The sequence below is a fragment of the Eptatretus burgeri genome, chromosome 6 (genome assembly GCF_056783735.1).
Source record: "Eptatretus burgeri isolate ZD-2024b chromosome 6, Ebu_testis_v1, whole genome shotgun sequence".
Taxonomy (NCBI): domain Eukaryota; kingdom Metazoa; phylum Chordata; class Myxini; order Myxiniformes; family Myxinidae; genus Eptatretus; species Eptatretus burgeri.
In genome coordinates this window covers 101,402,361-101,407,360 of record NC_140966.1, presented here as the reverse complement: position 1 = coordinate 101,407,360, position 5,000 = coordinate 101,402,361, and positions in this window count along the sequence as shown.

The window sequence follows — 5,000 nt, the reverse complement described above, 5'->3', positions numbered from 1 at the left end:
CCTCCAGGAACGAGGGGAGGGAGTATGCCTTGAGGCGAGTCACGACCAGGTGAGTTCGGTCGTGCTTTGCGAGGTTGAGGGGACGAGTGCTGTGGACGGGTGCACGGAGAGCTTGGGGGTATAGAGGCCCCGGAGACCCTTGTGGGGACACGAATCCCCAGTGTGGTTGTCCCTGTGTGTGTGGTGCAAGGTGTGAGTGCGTCCCCGTGTGTGGAAGCGACCCCGTGTGTGAGTGGTGTGGTGGCGATGGTGCCGGAGTACGTGCTTCCCAGCACGCCGTGCGTGGGTGAGGCACCGTGTGTGAGTGAGGCCGTGTGTGTGAGTGAAACGGCCAGTATGAGTGAGGCACCACGTGTGAGTGGTGTGGTGGCGATGGTGCCGGAGTACGTGCTTCCCAGCACGCCGTGTGTGGATGAGGCACGGTGTGTGAGTGAGGCACCGCGGGTTAGTGCCCCCGCGTGTGTGGGTGAGGCACCGTGTGTGGATGAGGAACCGCGGTTGAGTGCCCCCGCGTGTGTGAGTGAGGCACGAGTGAATGTAGCACCACGTGTGAGTGGTATGGGTTATGCAAGGGAGACCGTGTGTGTGAGAGAGCGGTATGAGAGGGAGATGTCGGTTGGCATGCGGGAGCACGCAGCCGCGTCTCCCGGTGTGAGTTTAATGGTGTGGACTGTGTGCGTCGTGACACGCAGGTGTGCGTGGGTTGAATGGAGACGACGACGGCGACAGAGGAGAGAAAGCCGGGTAGCGGCTGTAGTTGTTTCGAGGACCGTGCCGGGTTCACCCAGCAGTGAGCACGCGGTTCGTGCTGTGCAACGCACGAGACCACCACGTGCTCGCTTGCGAGAGTGAAGTCCCGGTCCGGAAACGCACGCGGTGGATTTGCCGATCCCGCGGACGGACAAAGTTTAGGCAGGTAAATGGATTTGGACCGGACGGGTTCTCCACGCGATCGTGTGTGTTCAGCTCCAACGGGCAGGGCACATGTGTTCGCGTGGGGAACCCCTCGAGACGTGTGGCTTGTGTTTTTTTTTATATGCGCACGGTGACGTCATGGCTGCACGTGTGGTTGGAATCCGGCAGGAGGGGTATCCCGGCCGATGGTACCGTCCAAGGAGGGACGAGGAACACGTGCAACTGCATGACGTCACGGGCAGGTGTAAAGTGCGCGAGCTCTGAGTTGCCGCGCTGGTGATGCGCATGAAAAAAAAAAAAAAAAGCAAGCCTCACTTTCGGGTGTACAGGATTCCTGGGAAAGGGGTGGAAGACCCCCTTATCCTAGGCACAGGATGAAAACTAGTTAGGGGGAAGGGTTAGCTTAGTTAGACCGACTCCATGGGGCAGGGGTAAGTCCTCATGGAGTCCGTGGAATGGATTAGTTAGAGGGATTGTAGCCAGATTTAGGTTGGGAAATAAAATGGAATTATTTGAGGACATGGACAGACTTGTGAATGTGTAGAGGGGACGTAGTTTAGCTACGTAGGTTAAATGGAACGTGCTATAGTTTAAGGGACGACGTGGGAGCACGAGTTAGTTAGGGGATGCAGATAGAAGGATGGCAGAGTTCAGTGGTGTGTGTGTTGAAGAGTTGGTGAGTGAAGTGGAAGCATGTGCTTGGTGAGTGAGTGAGGCCAGCGGGTCTGTGTGTGTGGAGTGAATGGGGAATGCATGGTGCGATGAGTGATTGGGGGGAGGAGTGACTCCCACCCAAGGGACCCCGGGGTCAGTGTAGAGTGAGTTAGCTGGGTTAGTCAAATTGAAAAATGGAGGTCGTTTTGTTGTTGGTGGGAAAGTAGGCTCGAGACCCATTTGGAGGGGTGCAGGAGCCCTGTTGACGGGCTTGGGAGCGTGGCTGCGGAAGGTGAGTATCGCTGAGTGGGTACCCCGGGCACCAGGCTAGTCGGCCGCGGTAGGCCATGGGCCCATGGGGGGCCGGGATAGAGTAGTGGGCACGGGTGCGCCTGCTTGGTGCGGGGGCCCGGGGCGCCATTAGCCGCGTGGGCAGTGTAGTGGGCACGGGTGACCCTCGGAAAGGGGCCCGGGAGGCCGGCCTGCCACGTGTGCGTTTCAGGGGAGGTGCCATGGGGGGCACTCCCCGGTATTAGGGAGCTGGTAGGCTCGGAGGCAGTGTAGTGCCCGGGGGTGCCATAGCGGGAGATTCGGCAGAGGGTCGTGCCTGCCAAAGGGAGCCACGTGTCCCAGCCAGGAGACCGTGTGAGGGCACGGAGAGAAAATTGGGGGGCGAGGCCCGAAATTGTAAGGACACCAACACAGGCGACGGGAATCTGGGTTGTTAGAACCAATAGTTTAAGCGAGAGGCGCTTGTTGAAAGCCCCGGGGTAGTTTAGCAGTTAAATGGTTAGGGTAGATTAGGAGATGTACCCCTCCGCACCATCCATCCCCTCGCTGTCGTTGTGGGCCGCTGGACCCACTTTGGGTTAGATCGCCGAACTCTGGGGAGGCCATTCTGAGGCTTCGTTGGGCCTCGGCACAGGACGTTAGCTCTCCCTTGTTCCCCTCCGGGAAGGGAACGTAGGGGTTGGGAGTAGGCTAGGTGACAGGATAGGTTAGCCGAACAAAGACGATAAAGGGGGTTAGGGGACGATTTATAGTGGGGAAGTAAAAATAAAAACAACAAAAAAATAAGTTGGGGCTAAATTGGGGTTTAACAAATTAAGGGAGTGGGTATGTACAGTGACAGGCAAAGGCGATAGGTGGGAGGCAGACAGGTAGGTAGGTCCGAGCCCGCCTTCCAAGTGGCCAGCACCACCGCACTCCCTCCACCAACCTCCATTGAACGGCAAAGGCTGGCCAACTTCATCGGCTGGCCGTGTTTTGCTTCAAGGCGGAGGCCGGCCAACTTCATCGGCAGCTGTGTTCTGCAAGGCCTGTGCCGGCCAGTTCATCTGCTGGCTGTTTTTCTTCAAGGCCTGTGCCGGCCAGTTCATCTGCCGGCTGTGTTTGCCTGCAGCGGCCTTCTTCTGCGGGCTGTGTTGCCTGCACCTTTGCCATGCCATGCCCACTGCCCATGTTCACCAGCCCCGTTCAATTTTGCTTTGCCCCCCCCTGTTCATTTCCATGTGCGCCAGGATCAAGGCAACAGTTTGCAAGCTGCAAGAACTGCCCGGTTGGCAGCTACAACACGGGCCTGCAGTGGCGGCCCGTGCAACGTGTTTGTGTTCATGCATCCATTCGTTGTGTTCATTGCGTGTGCCACTTGAGCTGGCACGGAGACTGCGTTTGTGCAGCCCATGCACCGTTGTGGTTCACTGCGTTCAGTTCAAAAGGGAAGGCCTTGGACTGCGTGTGAGCAGCCAGCCACGTTCCCTGTCACCTGCATTGTTTGAGCCAGAGACTGCATGCGGGCAGCCTGGCTCCCTGCTAACTGCTTTCTTTTGCAGAGTTCAATGATCCTGGGCCATGGTTTAGTGTAAAATTTGTAAGTTAAGGTTAAGATGTACTGTAAATATGAGTGCGCCCCCGGCATGTATGTCTTAGCGCCGGCAATTTTATTTAAGTCGTCCGTGTGAGTGAGTTTGTTTAGATAGTTACGCAGCCCTCAGGTTATTTATTTTGGGGACACGAATACCATGAATGTCGCACTCAGGGATCCGTAGGTAAAGTGTACTAGGGGAAACTACACATGATGGCACACGAAAATTTGACGACTCGGGACGAGTCTGTAAAAAGGGAAGGGGGTAGTGTTGTGGTTACCAGATTCGCAAACCACCATTCAGGTCCCTTAGGTGAGGTATCTCGGTAAGTGCATGTGTAGTTAGGCCCAAACCCGTTGTCTAGTGGGAATACATGTCATTTATACGTGCTGCGACTCTTCAGGATAGCCGTTTTCCTTTTACTATCTTTATTTTGGACCAACCGCCATGATCACAACCACAACATCAACCACCGACCACAACCACCGCTTCACCACAACCGCCACGACCTTTACCGTCACAACTCGCCACCATCGCATCACCGTCATCTCGCGCCACTCATGGGCACCGATGCTGGACTCGTGTAGGGCGCACGTTGAACAGCGTGTACAAAATCACGGATTTTCTGCTTCAAAAACGGATCAAAAACGACACACGCCCACTTTTTGCCGTCCAATCGGTGAGCGAGGGGCGATTTGGCCCCGCCTCCAGAACGATCGATATATGCAAATTTGTGGATCAAAAAGCCTTCACGCCCACTTTTTCTCGGGCCAATGGGGAGCGAGGTGAAAGGTCAAAGGGAGGGGGTCAAAGGCGAAGTTACGGGGGGATAAAAGGACGGTGTTCGTCAGTCAGAAGAGAGTCGCAAACAAGAACGGGTCGGAGAGTCAAGAAAAGGAGAGTCAGCAGAACGGGAACGAGAGAGTCGCAAAGGAGTGTCGGAGAGTCAAGAAGAGGAGAGTCGCAAACAAGAACGGGTCGGAGAGTCAAGAAAAGGAGAGTCAGCAGAACGGGAACGAGAGAGTCGCAAAGGAGGGTCGGAGAGTCAAGAAGAGGAGAGTCGGAAGCAGAGGGTCAAGACTTCGCGGGCGGTGGAGCTGCTCGTCGTGTGCGGTGGAGTCGGAACGGAGGGGACGGAGCTGTGGAAAGGCGGCGACACCAGACGAGGGGGTGCTCGCGTCGTGCAGGAAGCTGCACCCGAGGGAGGCCGACAGCGCGACCTGGCCGAGGTGGAGACGCTCGTCGCACATAATAAAGATCCTCTATACCCCGAGCATCAGCAACCCCCTCCTGTTTCCCCCCCCCGCGCTGAGATAGTGCGACCAAGGGGGCCCCGTTCCCACCCCCTGCCAGGCACTGTCCACGAGGCCCGCGGGTTGCGGGGCCATCGCCGCTCCGCGTCTCATCACCAGACGGGTAGGCCCGACCCGGTCTCGGCCTCAGGCCTACCTCATTCTTGGGGGATGTTCTTTTCCTTGGTTTTGGGTATGTGTTGTCGGCGCCGTCTGTGAAGTAGAATTGTATAAGTGTTGCCGTGTGCTCGGTAGTCGGTATTAGCTCTGCACT